General features: G+C 39.0%; 1 pseudogene; it reads right to left on the bottom strand.

Annotated features, from left to right (window-relative positions):
- The window catches only part of LOC125922493 (tigger transposable element-derived protein 1-like), a 173,844-nt pseudogene extending 155,475 nt beyond the window's left edge, over positions 1-18,369 (bottom strand).
- Positions 18,370-22,970: the final 4,601 nt, after the last annotated feature.

Below are 22,970 nucleotides of genomic sequence, written 5' to 3'. Positions count from 1 at the left end.
TGGAAATAACAGTGTAGTTCTATTTTTAAATTTTTGAGGAACCTCCATACTGTTTCCCACAATGGCTTCCCCAGTTTGCATTCCCACCAACTGTGCATGAGGGTCCCTTTTCCTTTACATCCTCACCAATACCTGTTGTTTCTTGTGCTAATTTTAGTCATTCTGACAGGTGTGAGGTGATATCTCATTGTGTTATATGTGGAATTTTTCCAACAAAGGGAAAAAAGGAGACAAACCAAAAAACCAGAGAACTGTATCAAATAGTTGACTATAGAGAACAAACAGATAATTAATTATAGAGAACAAATAAATGGTTACCATTTGGGGGATAGATGGAGGGATGGGAGAAATAGGTGAAGGGGATTAAAAAGTACACTTCTCTTGATTACCACTGAGTGATGTGGAGAATTGTTGAATCACCATATTGTATATGTGAATCTAATTTAACACGGTATGTTAAGTGTACTGAAATTAAACATTTAAAAAAAACTATGAATAAACACTGAGCTCTAGTTAGTAGGTTTTTTTGTTGTTTGTGGGTGTGCAGTGCTATGAGTCAACAATTGTAAAGTACTTCCTGTGTATTTTATGACTGGGCGATCAAGTAAATCTACTGAGTGTAATGTGAGCTAGATTTCTCACTGTCAGAGAAGGGAGTCAGGTATAGAAAGGGGGAGGACTGAACCTTCTGTTGTTGGTAGTTTGTCATTGGAAGTTATGGTATGAATTCATTTTTGTGTACATGTGTGTATGATAAATCCATTATATGTGTATAAGTATGTTTGCATATACTTTATTTGAATAACTTACTTATTTCTGTCAATCTAGTTTCGATTATTCATACAGTTGGAAGGAAGTAGCAAAAGGTATCTGTACATATGATACATATAGATTATGTCTTTTACTAATTACTTCCTAATTACATTTTTGAAGCCAAGATTCACATTCACTTGTGTTCCTTGATTAGGGTAATATAATCTGAAGTGTGGTCAGAGAAAGGAAGAAATAATTTTAGGATTAAAAAAATTCCATGATGATCTGAGTGAGTAATTGAGTATTGGTTTCATGCATTTGTGATCTCTGATATTACAGAGCATTAATCCTAGCTATAGTGCCTAGGGGGTATGATTTTAAAATGCCCAACAACATTCACAAAGTCCAGTTTTTCATAATTTGCTGGGGAAACTCATTACATCTGGCCAAATATGATTACCCCCAAGTTGTACGACTAATAACTAAAAACCATCAAGAAAAGTAATGTTTGCAAGGAGCCTGCATTTATGATAACCAGTTGTGAGACCATATTTCATTAGGAGACAAGATTCAATATTAGTTTATGGATTCTACCATAAAACACTAAAATGTGGAAGTGCTTTGGGCATGGAACCAGGAGTCACCTGGGGTCTCCATGTGTCTTTTATGAAGCCCTTTAATCTTTCTGCACCTTAAATTCTTCAAGACAGAAATAACCTGTCTCAGGTGCTAGGCGATGATTTAAATCTGTTAATACATGTGAAAATGCATCATGACATAAGGTAGTACACAAATACTAATTGCCATGACTGTGTTTGTCTGGTATATTGTAAGTGAGAATTTGGCAACTCAAATCCCCACAACCCTTTCACACATTTTACTGCTTGCATAGTTGACTCATAAAAAACCAGAACAGCTTCTCACTGCTGTGCTTGCTGATTCATTTCCTGAACATGCAAGGAGATAAAAAGATAATTGATTCTACTTTTATTGATTGCTGGATGTCTCAGAGTTTTTAAAAAATAAAAATTTAGAAAAAGATTAATGCATGCTTCAATGCCCGGTAAATTCTATCCGACCCGCTTAAATGATGAGGAGTTAAATCTGAATAGCGTAAGATTTAAAACCATGACGCTGGAAAACCCGAAGACGTTACATATAACGAAGCTGGTTGAACATTCCAGGGGTCCCAATCAGTTGTAGTTTCATTTCAAGCTTGTTTTAGAAATACAGCCATTACCTGTCTGTTACTGTAACAAAACACTTGGAAACAACTGGATGTTGAGTCATTCTAGAGGTCAATCAGTATGTCAAAGCCAGCACTAAAGATTTGATCATGAAAAATGTCACGGGACTCCATTGTGCAGCAGATCTCTGAAAGTACTCACCTTGTAGAGCTGTTGCTTTATACCCATTGAACAATTCTCCATTTCCCCACCCCCCAGGCCTGGTAACCACCTTTCTATTGTCCACTTATATACCTTTTACTATTTTAGAAGCCCCGTAGAAGAGGAATCATGATGGCCCTTCTGAAATTGACTTATTTAACTGAGCATTATGTCTTCTAGGCTCACCCATGTTGGCACAAATGGCAGGACTTCCTTCCTTTTCGAGGTTGATCAATATTCCATTGTATGTACCACATTTTCTTTATCCACTTATCTGTGGATAGACCTTTAAGTATCTATTATGTCCTGGCCATTTTGTGAATATTGTTGCAGTGCACACGAGAGTGCAGATATTTCTTCAAGATCCTAATTTCAACTCTTTTGGACATACACCCGGGAGTAGTATTGCTGAATCATATGGTAGTTCTGTTCTTAATTTTTTGAGAAACTTCCATGCTGTTTCCATACACAGTGGTTATAGTTAGCAATCGGGTATTGTGTACTTAAAAACTTGTTAAGAGAGTCGATTTCACGTGAAGTGTTCTGATCACAAAAAATAAAAAGACAAAACAAAAAACAGAGGGACATGAGGCACCTTGTGGAGGTGATGAATATATTTAACTTGGATTGTGGTGATGGTAACCTAAGTGCATATATTATGTCAAACTCATGGAATTATATATATTAATTATGTGCAATATTTTGTATACTAATAATATATCAATAAAGCTGGAAAAAATGTCATGGAAGTCAGCTTTTTAAATGTTTATATTCTCAATATTCAGATTTCCCTAGTGATGCTGTAATCATGAATATGTATTTTTGTGAGACCCTGAGTCCCCAGAGGCTATTACCCAAAGTGACCCAGCTCTGAAGAAAGCCATAGAGGGCCTTAATAACCTTACATTCCATTATGTTAGGCTGTCACATAGCATTTAGAAACAGAGTTATTTTCTTTTTATTTGCTTAAATCAGAGAAGAAGTTTTTTTGGGTTTTAGGACATGATTTTTATATGACTCTGAATATATCAGTATTTTTCAAAAAGACAGGCTACCTGAGTGAGATAAGGGATTATCTTGTCAGACTTGTCTTTCCATTGTTCCTGGGAATGAATCTTTTACAATTAAAAGGGATGCAGGAGGGATCATGAATAAGGAAACTTGGCCTTATCAGGTCAGGAATGTCAAGACCTATAGAGGTAGATAAAATCCCATCTCCTTTAGTAATTTTCAGGATGACTACCGTTTTTGTCCTAAGAATGTTGATGGCATAATTTCAATAAGAATTATTACAATCACCATGATTTGGGGATGCTTTTCTTGAAATGAGAAAGAATGCGCATGCTTGCCCAGACAAAGAGGGCTGTACATGAAGATAATCGATCCTCTCTGGGTGTGTTTGGCTTAGGTGTTCTTAAATCACATTGATGACACTGAGGCAACTTAGCAGATCTTCAAGGACAATAATTTCCTAATAAAATTTTCCCTTATTCTCTCTAAATATTTCATTTTCTTAGACTTAAATAATCATAGAATTGTCATGAGGATTAAATGGAATGATGCATGTTAAGGCACTTAGAGCAGGACTTGTTAAATAATTAGTGTTTAGAGATTATTATTATTATTATTATCCAACCCTTTTATAACAATGTTTCTCATTGTAAGTTAATACATTAGCATTCGTGTTTACGTTTCAGTTCCTGTAAACTTGATGTGAAGTGCAATCCTGGTATCCTGATGGGGTCAACTTTGTGAGCTTGTGAGTTTCAGGACTCTATTCCACTCCAGGACCCAGAGATTGACCAAGACAGACAATGGGCATGTTGTGAATCTTCACAGCAACAAATAATTGAGTCATTCCTGGACAACTCCTGAATTTGCTGTGTCAGATTCCTTTTAATTTCTACAATAGTGTCAACCTTAAAAATAAATTAGTCAGTTATTTTACCAGCAAAAGGAGTTTATTCAGGAATAGCGGAGCAGTCGAGGACAAGAAAGCTATGGTAAACCATAGACACCTCTGAAGAGGCCAAGGGAAGGTCAGATTTTATTAGGTGTTAACAGGAAATTGGGGAGGGTTGTGGCAGTTTCTTTTAGATTCAAGAGGTGGTTAGTATGATGTTGCTGGGGCGAGGGGGCAATATTTTTTCTTCCTGTTGGCTTGCAGGCTGCACAAAGGGGTGCCTGTATGAGTGCTCCTCCTTTAGGGTTTCCTGACTCCATTTTATTTTTTTTTTTCAACGTTTTTTTTTTTTTTTTTTATTTTTGGGACAGAGAGAGACAGAGCATGAACGGGGGAGGGGCAGAGAGAGAGGGAGACACAGAATCGGAAACAGGCTCCAGGCTCCGAGCCATCAGCCCAGAGCCTGACGTGGGGCTCGAACTCACGGACCGCGAGATCGTGACCTGGCTGAAGTCGGACGCTTAACCGACTGCGCCACCCAGGCGCCCCTCCTGACTCCATTTTAAATGAGGTTTCCTTTACTCATTTTCACAATAACAACAACAACAACAAAAAGAATTAGATATTTTATTAACCAATGTTTAGCACGTACAATGTGCTGGGCACTATGGAATTATTTATTTTAACACGAGTTACAGTAATTTGCAAAAGAAAATTTTAGGAAATTCTTTTGTGTCTCAGTGGCAGAGATAAAAACTCCATGAAAAAAAAGGCTAAAATTGTAAGTAGGAAACAAGGTGTAGAGACAAAAGAAAAATAAAAAGGATGATGAGCTGGAAAGAAAAATGAATGAAATAAAGAAAGACTGAAAGGAAACAAAAAACACAACAGCAGAAGTATAATCCTTGTGACGGTGGTGAGGATAAGGAATGTTCTTGTGATCTTGAGATCTCTGAGGACTGGAGAGCTGTGTATTTCAATCCACTAAGTAATCCAGCTGAACACAAATAAGCCAGGGTGATGACAATATAGGCAGAAAGATGGGACGATATTCTGGAATAAGCAACATGAGGCCAATAAGGACATCATTTTGTTTTGTTTTGTTTTTTAAATCAAAAAATTATTTAATGAGGTAAAATTCACATAACATTTACTATTTTAGCAATTTTAGAGTGTACAATTCAGTAGTTTTTACTATATTCAGAATGTAGGTAACCACCACCACTATCAAATTCCAGAATATTTTTATTACTCAATCAGGAAACTGCATACCTCCCAGTTTGCCCTCCTCCCATCCCATGCCAACAACTAATTTTACTTTCTGTTTCCATGAATTCATCTCTTCTGGACTTTTTTTTTTTTTTTTCTTCTGGACTTTTAATATAAATAGAATTGTACAGTACTTTTTTTGCGTAATTTTGCATCTGGCTTCTTTCCCATAGCATGTTTCAAGATTCATCTATGTTGTAACAAGTATCAGTACTCCATTCTTCTTTATGGCTGAATAATATTCCATTGTGAGTAGACCACATTTTGTTTATTCATTCACAGTTGATGGGTATGTGGGTTGTTTCTGGTCTTTGGCTAGAATGAATAATGCTGCTATAAACATTGCTGTATGTCTTTGTGTGAACATATGTCTCAATTCTCTTAGGTATATACCCAAGAGTGGAGTTACTGGGTCACATGGTAATTCTGTTCAGCTTTTTGAGGGACTGTCAAACAGTTTTCCATAGTGACTTCATCATTTTATAGTCCTGCCAGCTATGCATGAGGCTTTGTTTCTCCACATCCTTGCCAACATTGTTATTATTTATGACCATCCTGGTGGATGTGAAGTGGTATCTCCTTGTGATTTTGGTGGCATTTTTCTGCTGAATAATGATGTTGAGCATCTTTTCATGTGCTTATTGACCATATATGGCTTCTTTGGAGCCACGTCTATTCAGATCCTTTGCCCATTTTTGAATTGGATTGCTCATCTTTTTATTATTGAGTTGTGACTACTCCTAGTATATTCTGGACACACTAGGCCCCCATCGTGTATGATTTAAAATATTTTCTTCCATTTTGTGGGTTTCCATTTGCCGTTTCTTAACAGTGAAACCAATGTCTGATCCAAGGTCACAAAGATTTATACCTAACTTTCCTTCTAAAAGTTTTATAGTTTTAGCTCTTATATTTAGCTCTTTGATCCATTTTGAGTTAATTGTTACATATGACATGAGCCATGGGTCCAAAATCATTCTTTTCATGTGACTATTCAATGGCCCCAGCACCACTTGCTAAAACCATTCTTTCCCCATTGAACCATCTTGGCAGAATTGTTGACATCAATTGGCATGCAAGTGCATGCACCCATCCACCCACCCACCCACCCACAAACACATTTCTGGAGTCTCAATTCTATTCCATTAATACATGCGTACTCTAATGCCAGTATCACACTGCTTTGATTACTGTAGCTTTGTGGTAGTTTTGAAATTAGGAACTGTGAGTAGTCCAACTTTGATTGTTCTTTTTCAAGATTGTTTTGGCTATTCAGAAAAATTTACATTTCATATGAATTTTAGCATCAGATTGCCCATTTCTACAAAAAGGGCAGCTGGAATTTTGATAGGGATTGCATTGAATCTATAGATCAAATGGGCAATTTTCCATTTAACAATATTTAGTCTTCCATTCAATATACATGGGATATTTTCCAATTTATTTTGGTCTTTATTTCAACAAAGTTTTCTTTTTTTCTATGTAGAAAACATGCATATCCTTGGTTAAATTTATTCCTAAATATTTTATTCTTTTAAACTATTATATATAGAATTATTTTCTTAATTTCATTTTCAATTGTTCATTGCTAATATATGGAAAGATAATTTATTTTTGTGTATCGATTGTGTATCTTGAAACTTTCCTAAACTTGTTTTTATTAACTCTAAGTTTTGTGTATATGAATTTTTTAGGATTTTTCACAAATAAGATTATGTCACCTAGAAATAGAGATAGTTTTACTTCTTTCCCAATCCAGATGCCTTTTATTTCCTTTTCTTGCTTAATTGCCCTGGCTAGAACTTTTAATAATACATTGATAGAAATGGTGAAAAAAGTCATCCTTATTTTGTTTCATATCTTGTGGAATAAATTTTCAGTCTTTCACTATCTGGTATGATGTCCTTTATTAAATTGAGGAAGTTTTGTTCTATTCCTGTTCTATTAAAATGGTCATGTGAATTATTTTTTCCCCTTAATTCTATTAATATGTTGTATTACATTGATTATATGTTATACCAACATTTTATTCCCAGGATAAATCCTGCCTGATCATGGTGTATAATCATGTTAATGTGAGGCTGCATTTGACTTCCAAGTATTTTGTTTAGGATTTTATATCTATACTCACAAGGGATATTGATCTGTAGTTTGGGCTGTTTTTGTCTGCTTTTGATATCAGAGTAATATTGGCCTCATAGAACAAACTAAGAAGTGTTTCCTTCTATTTTTGGAAGAAACTTAGAAATACTGGTTTTAAATTTTTAAAGTTTGCTTAATTCATTAGGAAGTTATCTGTTCCTCATCTTTTCTTTGTTGGAAGTTTTTGATTGGTGATTAATTTATTTTCCTCTTGAGCCTGTTTTAGTAGTTTTGTGTGTGTGTGTGAGAATTTGCTCATTTCATGAAGGTTACCTAACTTGTTGGCATACAATTGTTTATAGTATTTTCTTATAATTCTTTTTATCTCTGTAAGATAGGTTGGAATGTCTCCACTTTGATTTCTTTTTTTTTCTTTTGTTTTTCTCTTGGCCAGTTTGACTAAAGCTTTCTTATTTTTGTCGATTTTTTCAAAGAACCAGTTTTTGGATTTGTTGATTTTTTTTCTATTTTTAAAATTCTCTATTTTGTTTATTTCCTCTTGAGTTTTTATTAATTCCCATCTTCTTGTTGTGAATTTAATTTGTTCTTTTTTTCCATTTCTAAGGTGGAAATTTAAGTATTTATTTGAAATGTCGATTCTTTTTTAAATATAAAAATGTTACTAGTAGTGATTGCCTGTTAGCATTGTTTTTTGTGCATCCTAAAGTTTTTGTCTGCTGTGTTTTTACTTTCGTTCATCTCCACGTATTTGCTAATTGGGTTGTGATATTTTTGACTCATTGGTTATTTCAGAATGTGTTGTTCAATTTCACCATATTTGTGAATTTTCCAAATTTCCCTAGGTTATCTATGTCTAATTGCATTGTTTATATGCTTTTAATCTTATGAAATTTATTGATATGTGTTTTGTGGACTAATTTACGGTGCATTTTGGATAATGTTTCATGTGCACTTAAGAAGAATGTGTATTTTGTTGTCATTAGGTGGAATGATCTATAGATGTCTAATAGATTTAGTTGGGGTACAGTGTTATTCAATTCTTTTATTTCCTTCATCTCTGCCTTGTTTTCTGTCCATTACTGAAGTAGGGTGTTGAAGTCTCCAACTATTATTTGTGCACTGTTTTTTATTCCTTTATTTGGTCAGATTTGACTCATGTATTTTAGGACTTTGTTGTTAGGGGTATGTATATTTATAACTACTATAACTTCTCGATGGATTGACCTTTTTATACTTCTATAATGTCCTTCTTTATGTCTCATATAAATTTTTGTCTTAAAGTCTATTTTGTCTGCTCTTTCTTGGTTACTATTTGTATGGGATTTCTTTTCTTATCCTTTAATTCATTCATGTCTTTGAGTTTAGAATGAGTCTCCAATATGAGAGAACATATTGTTGGATCATGGTTTTTTATCCATTCTGTTAACCCAAGCTTCTTAATTGAAGAGTTTAACCCATTTACATTTAATATAATTGCTGATAAAGACAGACTTAATTCTGTAATTTTGGTATTTGTTTCCTATATGTCATATATTTTCCTCAGTTTCTTCATTTCTGTCTTCTTTTGTGTTGAATAGATATTTTGTAGTGTACTCATATGAGTTCCCTTGTTGTTTCTTTTACTATATGTATTTTAGTTATTTTCTTAGTGGTTTCTTAATTAAAATTAGCATCTTAATTTATGTCTATGCAGTTCAGATTAAGATAAACTTTACTTTCATTGTATATAAAACTTTGCTCCTATAGTTGTATAGCTCCTGCACCTCTCCATGATATTATCATCACAAAATATGTCCTTTTACTCTGTGTCTTCCAACATAGATTTACAGTTATTGCTTTGTACATCTGTCTTTTTAAAATTTTTTTTTAACATTTATTTGTTTTTGAGAGACAGAGAGAGACAGAGCATGAGCAGGGGAGGAGCAGAGACAGAGGGAGACACAGAATCCAAAGCAGGCTCCAGGCTCTGAGCTGTCCGCACAGAGCCTGATGTGGGGCTCAAACCCATGAACGGTAAGATCATGACCTGAATTGAAGTCAGATGCTTAACCAACTGAGCCACCCAGGTGCCCCTGTACATCTGTCTTTTAAATTAGATATGAAAAAGGACTCACAAACAAAAAGTACATTAATACTGACACACACACACACACACACACACACACACACACACGTTTTGGTGTTTTTTTGCTTTGCGTAGATTCATGTTAGTCTTTAGTTTCATTTCATTTCATTTCATCTTCAAAGACTTCCTTTAGCATTTCTTATAAGGCAGGTTTATCGGAAACAAATTCTCTTTCTTTTTATTTATTTTGTAAGAACTTAATTTCTCCTTCATTTTTGAAGGCCAATTTTGCTAGTCTGACTATAATATTTTCTATTCACTGCCTTCTGGCATCTGTGGTATCTGATGAAAAAAATCAGTTGTTAATTTCACTGAGGATCTCTTACACATGATTAGCCATTGTGTCTCGCTGATTTCAAGACTCTGTCTTTGCTTTTTGATATTTTGAATATGATGTGTCTCAGTGTGGATCTTTTTTGAGTTTTTTTCCTAGAGTTTTTCAGTTTTTTGACTATTTTTCTTCTAATATTCTTGTCCCCTTTCTATCTTTCCTCTCCTTCTGAGAGTCCCATTATATGTGTTCTAATACACTTGATAGTATCCTACAGGTCGCCTTGGCTCTGTTTATTTTTGTTTATTATTTTTTCTTTCTGTTTCTCAGAATGGATAATCTCAGTTGATCTATCATCACTTTTATTGATCCTTTCTTCTGCCTGCCTAAATGTGTTGTGAAGCCTTACTAGTGAAGTTTTCATTTAAGTTATCATACTTTTCAAACCCAGAATTTCTCTTTGATTTCATTTTATAATTTATATTTCTTTATGGATATTCTCTATTTGGTGAGATATTTTTAGGCTTTCCTTTAGTTCTTTGGATATCATTTCCTTTAGCTCCTTGGATATATTTAAAATACTGATTTAAAATATTTGTTAAGTAAGTCCAATGTGGGTTCCCTCAGGGACTGTTTCCAATGATTGTTTTTATTCCTTTGTATGGGACATGTTTGTTTGTTTTTTGTTTAGCATGCCTCATAATATTTTGTTGCAAACTGGGTATTTTGAATATTACAGTGTGGCATCTCTGAAAATCAGATTCTTTCCTCCCCATGGATTTGTTACTGGTCCTTCCTGTAGTAGTTTTTGTTTCATGATTTTTGAACTAATTTTGTAAAGTTTGTATTCTTTATTATGTGTTGCCACTGAAGTCTCTGTTCCATTAGCTCAGTGGTCATCTATTGATTGGATAGAGATTCCCTTTAAAGCCTAGGACTGAGAAAATCTCCAGGCTTGCAAAGAGGACCTGCATGTGGGTTGGGCATGCCTTCTAAACATAGCTAAGCATTTCATAACTCTACCTTCCTGCTTGTTCAGAAACTCAAGGTCAACCAGACGTGTTAAGGCCTTCATAGGTCTTCTTGAGCATTCAGACAGCTCTGGACATGTATGTTGCCTTCAAGATTCCTAGAAATATGTTAGGGTTTTTCAAGACCCTTGTTCCCTAAAGTATGTCATTCCCTAGGCTTTCCTCCAAAATGTTTTGTTTAGTTTATTTTTCCCCCTAAGTATTATCCATTGCCTGTGTCAGCAGTAATGAAAATGTTTGCCTGTCAACGTTTTCTACGAACACATTCAATATAGTGGTTTTTAGGACTGAGTGAGTTCCATGTCAGGAAGATAAAGTCTAACTTTTTGATTTTCTAGGGAGCCACCAGACAGGTAAAGAAATGATTTCAAATCTTTGCAAATGAGTTCCTTTCTTCTCCCTCTGTTACTGATACTGGGACTGTGGGTTTTTAGTTTCAATCCTACTGCTGAGCTGGAGTGAGGGATGGGATTAGAATAAATTAAAAAGCAAAAAAAAACTTGCTGTCCTTACCAAGATTTAGCTTTTGTTTTTGTTTTCAACTAAGCCTTTTCTGGGGTTTTCAATATTTTAGTTAGTTCCTAGAGTTAGGAAAAGTTAACTCTAATAATTTTGCCAGGTTTTTTTTTTTTTATTGCTTTTTGGAGGGATGGGCTTTCAGAGTTCTTTACTGTGCCATTTTTGCTGACATCATGTTATATATTTTTTCAGTTTGGTTATTTTTTCATTCTGTTGAGCATGCAAAATGGTTTTCCTTTATTTCCCACCAGTAATCAATAATAGATTATTTTCAGAATTATGCTTTTTTTCTATGTCATTTCAATTCATTTTTCTTATTGTACAATATGTTCTCCTAGGTAACTTTGTTTTACTTTGATATCTTTTCATCCATCATTGAATTAGCTGAAGTAGGTCCAAATATAGTGTCTATCAATAGGACCTGGAAATTTTCCTTCTCATTGATTTTGCTTGCTTCCTTTTTCTGTATGCTTGTATGAGATGGTTGAATCTCATTTCCTGTTCCACAACGAGAGTGCAGGCTGGTATGCGTAACTCCTTAAATAATATATCAGTAATATTTGGGGGAAGATAATGTAGTTTGAAAAATCGAAATCCGCCCCATCTATATGCAACTTAGATTTGTCATGGGGAATTCATGCTTGGGATATTTTAGCACTGATTTGTTTTGTTGACTACATAACACCCATACCACACAATAAGCTTGTTTTTGCTCGACATTCCTGTCTTTTCCCCCAAACATGAACACAAATTCCAAGATCTGCAGTCAGTTTGAGTCCGAGTATAGTCTTCAAGTAACAGTCTTTTTTTTTTTTTTACATTTTATTTATTTTTGATAGAGAGAGACAGAGCACAAGTGGGGGAGGGGCAGAGAGAGAGAGGGAGACACAGAATCTGAAGCAGGCTCCAGGCTCCGAGCTGTCAGCACAGAGCCCCATGCGGGGCTGGAACTCACAAACTGCCAGATCATGTCCTGAGCCGAAGTCGGACGTTTAACCGACTGAGCCACCCAGGCACCCCAAGGTAATGGTCTTAATCATCACCCAGACAGGTTATTATGAGTCGATTTGAAGCGTATGTGGGGAGCAGGATAAGATGAAACAATTGGGCCTACAAGCTGGACTTTGGGACCCACGGCCAACTGGGTGGATTTTCTCTCTCCTATATGAGTTTGACAGGCAACCTGATGTCAACACTCACATCGATCTTCGAGGGACTAGATTCATCTCAAGGTGACTCAGGTCACCTAATATACTATCAGTGGATGCTTAAATTTCTTACTGGATCACATTATAAAGTTCCACGTTGGTTCATGAAATGGTAAAACTGGAACTGCAGGTGGACCCATGAGGGGGAAGTATTAGAAATTGATATGCATCCTCCAGCATTGCCGTGTCCATTTATAATGTTTTCTCTTTTCTTTTCTTTTCTTTTCTTTTCTTTTCTTTCCTTTTTTCTTTTTTCTTTTTTCTGTATAACTCTGGGGTCGCTGCCGGTTTTTCTTTTGATAAAAAAGAGAATATTAATTATAAAATAATAAAAAGTATATTCAAAACCAAGAAAAAAAAAACCCACGTAAGTGCTATCTCAGAAGAGTAAAGCCCGTTATACTGAAGAGAGTTTGCGTTGAGAATCCTGATGGTTTCATCCAGGAATGCGGAGACAGAGGTGCATTGGGAAGAAAGGCCTGGTGAAAGGAAACAGTGATGCATCTAGGGTAGGGGAAAAGTGGAAAAGGAGAGAGGAATAGGAGCCATGATATTGGAATGCTATTTGTGATTTGTCGGTGAAATCTCTCCAGAGGTAAGAAGGAGCTAAAGGATATTAACAGAACAGAGTCTAATTTTCAATTGGAAGTTATTTGCATTTCCATCAGAGAGACCCCATTTCTGCTTCCCAATTCTTCATTAAAGTCTATCCTGCCTTTTATAAAAGGGACTTTTCTGTGTGTTTTTCTGTAAGTCAAGGAACGGGCTGAGTACGTGGTTTAGAAGGTGCAACGGGGATAATAGGAGTAGGTAGGAGACACTTCCTAAATGGAAATTATTTGACAGAAAGAGGATCTCAGAGCTAGATTTGACCGTTAGAACTCATATCTCACCTCCTTCTCTTTAAAAATTGGCAATCAGTGCACATCACACGGTGCATATTCTTCCCAACTGATCTCAGTCCACGGCACTTTTTGTTCAGAGACTACTTTTCTTATTTTTGTTTATCAAAATTTTGCGGAGCTCGCACTAGAGCTCAGTGTTACTTTCCACTTGAAATGTTTCCTGGTACCCACTGTAATGCGCCGATCGCAATAATGCTACACTCGTCAACACCTCCCTGTGTCCAAAGCCTTGGGGAGTCTCATCCTATGCTAACTTCGGGCCAAGACATGTGACTTGCTTGGCCAGTGGGATAGTGGCAAATTTGATGCAACTCCTGACTTGAAAGTGGCTACTGTTTGGGGGTTTGTTCTCTTGCTGCTTCCGAAACCCTTGGACTGCTCTGTGCGCAAGCCTGGCCTTGCTTGTTGGGAGGTTAGAGGCCATGGGGACAAAGATCCCAGGAGACTTGACTATCCAAGAACAGATAGTGGTAAAGTAGCCAGCAGCAGGCAACCTGCCAACTGACAGTAAGCCGTGAGCAAACCCAGCTGAAATCTGTTGAGCCTCAGACCAGAAGAACGGCTCAACGGAGTGCAACTTAAATTGTCAGTATGGAAATGTTTGTGCTAAACATGGCTATCATTTTGGGGGCCCTGGGTGGCTCAGTCGGTTAAGCGTCCAACTTCGGCTCAGGTCATGATCCCACGGTCCGTGAGTTCGAGCCCCGCGTCGGGCTCTGCACTGACAGCTCAGAGCCTGGAGCCTGCTTCACATTCTGTGTCTCTCTCTCTCTCTGACCCTCCCCCCGCTCATGCTCTGTCTCTCTCTGTCTCAAAAATAAATAAACGTTAAAAATATTTTTTTTTAAAAATGGCTATCGTTTTAAGTCGCTATTGGATAGGAGGATGATTTGTTACACAGCAAATGGTAACTGATAAAGTCCCATGAAGAACCAATGGCTCCTTCATTTGAGCTTTATTTAAACCCATCCCTTGAGAGTTAGAATTAAATCATATAGATCTTCTACCCTTTCAGCTCTCTCCTCAGTTCCTTGCACATTATAATGATTATACATAACATTTTTTAAAGTTTATTTTATTTTGAGAGACAGAGAGAGAAAGAGAGAGAGAGATGACCAGTGCGGGAGGGGCAGAGAGAGAAAGGGACAGAAGATCTGAAGCAGGCTCTGTGCTGACAGCAGAGAGCCTGATGTGGGGCTCGAACTCAGAAACCATGAGATCATGACCCGAGCTGAAGTCGGACACTTAACTGACTCAGCCATCTAGGTGCCCCGGAGCATATTTATATACTTACTTTGTGTGAGATATTTTCTAATGGCTTTATATATAACAATAAACTAAATACTCAGAAAAACTCAACAACATAGACTATTATCTTTATTGTATAAATGAAAAGAATGAGGTCCAGAAAGGATGAATACCTGCCAGTTTCATAAATCCAATCACTGGTCGGGTGGGCATCTGCACCAGAGTCTTTCCGGGTCCAAACTATGCGCTTTTAATCCTTATAGTAGACTATTTTTGCTGCACTAAATTGCACATTCTGTAAGTAGGTGTGAGTCAGTTGACTAAGTTCTCACAGACTTCATTTTTCAGAAAGCGGTAACTTAGTGGAAAACGTCTAACATTTTTTCCAGCAAACCTTTTACTCTGGAACGGGCTAGTGGAATGAGTCATAGCTTTGTTCATTAAGGGTTAGTGCCTCAGGAACGCTGCTGAGACTAAATGGCAGGCTTTAAGGGATGTAAACCATTGTGTGCAAGAGAACATAGAGAACACTGAGGCTGTGGAAATATATCTCCCTGTGAATCTTCCCTTCTGGTTTTCTCCTGAGGAGCATGTCCTCAGTTCACTTCCAGAACAGAGTACCATTCAGGAGGATTTGTTACATAATCCCCTCATGTTTCCTGCTTCTTCTCTCAGGCTTTAACCACCTCAGTCCCCTGTGAGGCACCAGGCACATGAGGACTATTTCATATCAGATCCAGAAATATATATCAATATCTAGCACACATCCCTTGACCTCAAGAACCATGACTCTAGATGAGGAGAGGTTGGTTTGATTTCAGGGAAGGATCTGTGACCGACGGGCTAGATTTTAGCCAGGCTGGGCCATAAGCTACCCGTATAACCTTAGGTAAATCTTTTAGGGAATCCTCAACCGGCAGCCTTTGTTGGTGAACGACATCCAAGTATTTGCTCTTTGGATTTTATCAAAAGTTGGCTAAGTGAAATAATTCTTTTTTTTTAATTAAAAAAAATTTAATGTTTATTTAGTCTTGAGAGAGAGAGAGACAGAGAGACAGAGAGACAGAGTGTGAGTGGGGGGAGGGGCAGAGAGAGAGGGAGACACAGAATCCGAAGCAGGCTCCAGGCCCTGAACTGTCAGCACAGAGCCCGATGCGGGGCTTGAACTCACCGACCGCAAGATCATGACCTGAGCCGAAGTTAGACACTTAACTGACTGAGTCACCCAGGGCCCCTAAGTGAAATACTTCTTAGAGAAAGTAATTTGTCACATGTTGCCCATTCACTCATTGGATCTAAGTTTTACTGTTGGCTCCAGTCAGACCACTGGAAGAATCCAGTTTGGACAATTTGCCAAATTGCCTTTATGTAATTGCACTTTAGCGTCTTTTCCATAGAATTTAAGATGTCAAATCTGGGCTTAAACCCAGCTCTGTCAATTAAGGACTGTGTGAGGTTGATGTCGGAAGAGCTATTTAATCACTTTTATGTCTTTATTTCTTAATTTGGTTGGGTAATGTGATAATAAATGCTTCATAGAATTTTTGTGAGACTTTCACAATACGGCTCATGTGAAGAAAATAGACGTCTCTATAGCTTTAAAATAATTTGGAGCTTTAAAAAAGCCGTCTGCAATTCATTTTGGTGTATTTGCTATAAAATCTGTTGTGAAGTCTGTTGTCAAGGTCATTGCCAATTTTCAACATCTCCTATAGAGAATTCCATTTAGGGTTTACTACCAGATTGAAAAGGGCTCTGCTTCTCTGAAAAAGTGGCATTTTCTCCCTTTCCCCATATCTCCACCCCCCCCCCTTCCAGTGATAACAATAAGCTAATTTCCCATGGTTACTTTTTTGTCCTGGCTGCAGAGAAACTCAGGGTAATATTTTCACTTCACTGCAAGTATATCAGCTTGCCTGGTTGGATTATCCACCTTCCTTCTCTTTCTTGTGGCTGTGATTTTCAAATTCCTATTTGACTGCCAGCATTGTTTGTCTTATTTTAAGCCATCTTGAATCCTTTTGGACAGAGGAGCGATCTGAATTAAGTCAAGATGTCCCCAGGACTCTCAAGGTCTCTATCTTCTCACCTGACAAAATGCTTACTTTGGAAGGCTGACAAAATCAGGTAATGTGGTTGAGTGCATCTTGGCAAACCAGACGCTGCAAAAGTCAGCCGTGTCCAGCCATCGTGGGCCAGCCGCCGCCAATGTGACCTTAATGGTCTGTAGTACAACCTCCATTTTTGAGTAGAATTCATTCCGTAATACACTTTGAAAGGGAATTTGCACTTGGAGTGATGCCAGCGCTGCGACTCAGTGACCCTAGATGAAAGGGAAGATCATTTCCATTTGGATCCTGCTAAATCTAGTCTGAGAGCGTGAGGAAACAAGGAAGGCAGCAGGAGAAGCTCCCTGAGACCAGAGTGATGGCTTAATCCATTTCCCCTCTGAATATCAACTCCTGTCCCACTGGGCGCTGCCCATGCTTACGTTGCTTTCCCCCTCCTTTCTTCCTCCTCTGTTCTTTTTGTTTTGTTCTCTCATATCTGCTTCAAGGCCCCAGAGCTCAAAGTGGAGAAATCTTAGGGCAGGCCATGTTCACGGAGGGTGCTTCCCTGTGTCTGTGCTCCTCACAGCCTGCCTCATATTTAGAGGCCCCCAGGAATAGAGGGGCGAGTTTTCCAGAAGGAAGACTAAAATGCTGGCTCAGAAGCTTACTACTAATGTTCCCATGAGCAGCTGTAGCCTCTGAATTTTTGTTTGTTTGTTTATTCTCTTTAGATATTCTTCACTAATTTAAAAGATAATACATGATCACTGCAGATGTTTAAGTGGGGGCAGAAAGAAATAAAGGATAAATCTACTAGGATTCACAATTCTGTTGTGTAGAAATAATGATGGTTATCCTATTTCCTTCTCATGATACATATTGTGATTTTACTACATATATAATTTTGTTTTGTTTGCTCTTAAAAGTGTATAATATTATACCATATTGAGTCTCGGTATTTTCATTTGTCAATTGAATAAGCTAATACCTATCTAATAACTTATGTAAGGAATAAATGGAACATTTGGACAGCCTGAAGTATAGTAAATGCTAAGTAAATGTTAATTGAATTGAATCAGTATTTGGCTGATTCAAAATTGCATCTTTTGGCCTCGTTCCATTAAATGTCCTATTTCTTCTCCTGAAGTCATGACCCAGGTGAATGAAAACACAATTACTCACTGGGAAACATCTGGGGCTAAGGACAACCGGAATCTGCTGCCTGATTGATTAGCCAAACGGGAACGGAAAAAATAGGAAAAAATAAGAGCAGTGACAGATTTCCCTAAGACTTACTATTTTGGCAACTCAACCAAGAAAGCCAACCCTTCAAGTAAAGTGGTCTCACAATAAAGCCAGGCACAATTATTTTCCTCTGCAAAAGGAATGAATGATAGGAAATATGAGGCGGCCAGTGTCAGGCATGGAGTGTTATTATGCTCTTCATCTAGAAAACCCTACAAAGTCTAAAATGCTGGATGAAAGCCATGTGTCTCCATGCACAGCTTCTCACCTTCCCCGGGGAACTCGTTTCCCAGCCCCTGTGCAATGACAGTGGAGATCAGAGCACCTGCTCCCAGATTTAGTCTTGACATCGCTATGTCCTAACGTGATTTTTGTCAGCTCCAGCCAAATCATGCTGCGCATGAACAGGGGGAGAAATATAGACCAGCAAAAAACCCAAAACATACCCCCAAAGACCTTTCCCGGTGGGTAGAGCCAACATTACTTACTGCAGAAGAGTGACTAAGAACCTGAATGGCATCTGAATGGACATCAGCGGGGAACTTGTTTAGTGTCTAGGAAAGAAGCCCCGTGTGTGTAGAGAACAGTCCATTCACTTCAGAAGGAAAAGAAAGGGGCAGGGAATCGATGGCCGAGGAAATGACATGATGTGGGTAGAGCAGGAGACAGAGACTGTTCATCCACAACAGCCGACATACCTTCCTGAAACCCATTTGCTCCTTCAAGTCTTCTGTCTTCCTACTTCTCTACTACTCTGGTGACATTGAACTCTCACAAGTAACTATCGCTTTTCCAGTGGTATGATAAAGCAGTTCGATGAACCCCATTCATCCATTCATTCACTTTTTCACTCACCATCCACTCATCCACACCTTTTTACTGAGACCCAAGTGGACTGTAATAGCCCCTTTGGAGATTCTCATCTGAAGCAACTATGCGTTATCCCCTTTAAAAGTTCACAGTCTCGTGAGGGCGATGATGATTTGAATGTCCATAACCGCGTAAAAAGAAAGCTACTGATAAGTCTGTCGAGGACGCAGAGACAGGGTGGCTGAGTATCAGTAAGAAAAGTTGGTCACAGTAACCTGGGACTCAAGGAAGTCTCCACTTGGTACTGAGGGTTGAGGGTGTCTGTCTTCCCTGTCCATCCGCAGGGTCCTCCAGGATGCATCTTCCTCGAGGGAGCACTCCCCAATCCCAAACTTTCCTGGGTCAACAGCCCTTTCAAGACCCGCCCATCTATCCAAAGACCAAGTGGGGAGGTAGTGGCCAAGGAGCTTAAGGGCCCTGTAAGTGCATTCCGGATGAGATGCCCGTGTTTAACATTGGCCTCCATGGCAGTGAGATGACGTATTCCTCCAATTTTTTTGAATTTGTGGTTTTCAGTGGTGTGCAATGGTTTCTTTGGGAAGTGATGCGACTGCATATAGGGCTACGGGGGAAATAGAACTTGCTTCCCTCTCTTCCGGTCTCCCTCTCTTGCTTTGGCGTGGCCTCTAAATGACCTGCAGGTGGTAACTGGAGAGGATTTACACGGCACGTCAAGCCAGGTGAGAGCTGCCTCAGCAGGGTGTGTGAATAGACTAAACAGAGCAGGAGCATCTGTGGCTGGGCCTGGAGGAACAACAAGCTGACTCCAGGGCTGTTGATAGGGAAGGATGACTCAGAGACGCGGGCCCTCCCGACCCAGGAGCTGAGGTCAGAAAGGGAACAAGGGAGCGGAGATCTTCCTCCCAGAGAGACGTTCTATGCAGGATAATGGGGATCGCATCTGCCGCCAGCCTCTGACTCGCTCATCTTCAACCGGCAGGGCAGAGCTGAGGGCTCTTTGAACACTAAGGAAGGACAATCTTGACGGAATACTGCTCTCCAGATGCATTTGGATTTGGAGGTCAGTGGCTGCCCATTGGAAATAACCGGAGAGTCTTAAAAAGCATTGATGGCCAACCCCCACCCCCAGACAGTTTAAGTCAGAGTTTCTGAGGCTTGGACCGGGCAGTGGGGATACCTACAAGCTCCCCATGAAATTCCAGTGAATGGAAAAGACCGAGAAAACCTGGGCTATGGCCAAAATGACTGAAACAGAGAATAACCAGTGGGTGAGAATCTGGAGACAACTAAAGTTGTCCTTGTTCATTTGCAAAACCAATACCTCACACCCGGATGATGCTTTGTCCTTTGCAAAGCATCTGACATACATATTTTCATCAGAGCCTCACAACACCCCCAAAGGAAAGTGGAAGGATTGGTAATGCTGCCTTACCCATGAGCACATGGTTGGCTAGAGTCAGCAGGTGGTTTCCAGAGATCCTAAGTATCTGATGAGACCAGCCATTGAATCTGGAGGTTCTGACTCCTCAGCCGGTGCCTCTTACCACTTGCCATCTAGAACTCTGGGTGCCCTGACCCCTCTGCGGCTCTCACTCTTGTTCCAGCCTGCTTCTACCCTCCCCTCAACACCTCAAACCATTGAAATATTCCTGGGGAAAGGGAAGACAAACCCATGCCGTATGGTGTGGGGGGGCCTGGATTACCTCCTGGGCTAATCAAGCATTCTGACATGATCGTATTTGCTTTTTTCTGCTGAAGTTTATAGAACAGTGCTCCGCAACCTTGCCTAGAACCACCTTGAGAGCTTTGAAAACTCTTATTGCCAAAGTGTATCCAGGATGAATTAAATCGGGATCTCTGGGGATGGCCCAGGCCTGGGTGTTTTTTTTCAAATGTATTCATTTTGGGGGGAGGGGCGCCTGGGTGGCTCAGTCAGTTAAGCATCCGACTTTGGCTTAGGTCATGATCTCAGGGGTGGGTTCAAACCCCATGTCAGGCTCTGTGCCGAGAGCTCAGAGCCTGGAGCCTGTCACAGATTCTGTCTCCCTCTCTCTCTACCCCTTGCCCACTCACGCTCTGTCTCTCTCTCTCTTTCTTTCAAAAATAAACATCAAAAAATGTTTATTCATATTTGACAGAGACAGTATGAGCAGGGGAGGGGCAGAGAGAGAGGGGGGACGGAGGATCTGAAGCAGGCTTTGTGCTGGGTGGCAGCTTGAGACCAATGTGAGGCTCAAACTCATGAGGAGATCATGACCTGAGCTAAAGTCAGACACTCAACTGACTGAGCCACCCAAGCGCCCCCAGGTCTGAATATTTTTAAAGCTTTCCTGTGATTCCAGTGTGGAGACAATGTAATAAAGCCTTGTAAGACTTTGAGACATAAGGAGTTAACATATATGGAGTATTTAGCTCTAGAAAGGCGTTCAGACGCTATTCTAGCATTGTGTGTGTGTGTGTGTGTGTCCGTGTGTGTGTGTGCGTGTGCATGGGCAGGTATGTGTATACACATGCTTTTATAGGTGGCTTCATTTCCATACCATTTTAATTAGTCATAAGCTGACACGGTGTTCCCTGCCCCCATGCTGAGCTGGCATTTCATCTGTTGTATCTTCCACAATGCAGTGTATATCCATTAGGATACTTACATTCACAAATAACAGATAACCCAATTCTAAATATCTTACAAAAACAAGCATTTATTACACTCCATTACAAGAGTCCCAGAATAAGGCAGTGACATGGTCAATTCAGCAGCTCAGTAACACCATCAAGGACCTACGTTCTTTCCACCTTCTGATTTGATCTCCTTCATGTATTGGCTTTGCTCTTAGACTTGAGCCTCATAGTCAAAACATAGTTGCCGCTGTTCCAGACGTTACAACAATATCTGATCAAACATTATTTTTGTTCGCTTTTTAAGAGCATGAAGCTTTTTTTTTTCTAGAAACCTCTCAGCAAACTTTTTCAAATACCTCATTGGCCAGAATTGGGTCACAGACACACCCTTGAAATCCAACATTGGCAAGGGAAATGGGGTTTGCCTACTTGGCATAGATTCATCTAGAGTAATACCTGAGCTGGGCTAGAACCATTTTCTCCAAGGAATGGTTTCCTGAACAACACTGGGGTTCTGTTGGCCAGGAAGATGAAGGGAAATCTCAGCACTTGCTCTCACTCTTTTTGTGTCTTTAGATAAGTTATAGTCTCCCCGAGTCTCAGTTTTCTCAACCGCCAAATGGAAACCATAATATACCCAAAAGGATACCAATGAGCATAAAATGTATAAATGCTCCCAGAAGCCACCAGACAATACTTGAAACGTACCAGGTACATAATATATTTTGCTGCTCTCCTTCACTTGTTTTTTTTTTTTTTTCTTCTCTACTTTTTCCTTCCTCATACTTTTCGTTCTGAGTGTAGTGATGACCATTGACAACTCTAAGTTAAAGAGCAGGTTAAATATTAAGCCTATAGGTAGTGAGAAATACTAGCTGAAAGAGATAGAGAGAGAATAAGGAGAGAAAGTAGATGAGAAGAAAATCACAAAGATATAATACTCTCCTTGGGAAATTTCACCTATCATACAGTCTCGTTTTTAACATTTTAAAGGGCGTTTGGGACTTCTTTGCCTTTCAGATTCTTTTTTTTAATGTTTATTTATTTTTGAGAGAGAGAGAGAGTAAGCAGGGGAGGGGAAGAGAGAGAGAGAGAGAGAGAGAGGAACAGAGGATCTGAAGCGAGCTCTGCATGGACAGCAAAGAGCCTGACGCAGGACTCGAATCCACAGCTGTGAGATTATGACCTAAGCTGAAGTCAGATGCTTAACCGACTGAACCACCCAGGTGCCCCTGCCTTTCAGATTGATATCAGAGTTTGCTATATTTTATTTGCTAACCTTAGAAAATGGCCCATTGTGTTTGAGAAAGAGTTTTAGAAAAAAAAAAATTCTTCAAAGAGAAATATTTTCTGAGACGAGGTAACTCTAGAATGAAATCGAGCAGAGTTGCTTACATCCTACCCAGTCTCTGCAAAGAGGAGGGGTAGCCTTTTTGTACATAAATGTAGATGGAAATACTAGAATGATTCCCCTTGTTTTCTGTTGCATGGACTTCTTAGT

The sequence above is a fragment of the Panthera uncia genome, chromosome B1 (assembly GCF_023721935.1).
Source record: "Panthera uncia isolate 11264 chromosome B1, Puncia_PCG_1.0, whole genome shotgun sequence".
Lineage (NCBI taxonomy): Eukaryota > Metazoa > Chordata > Mammalia > Carnivora > Felidae > Panthera > Panthera uncia.
This window is presented reverse-complemented; position numbering and strand designations above follow the sequence as displayed.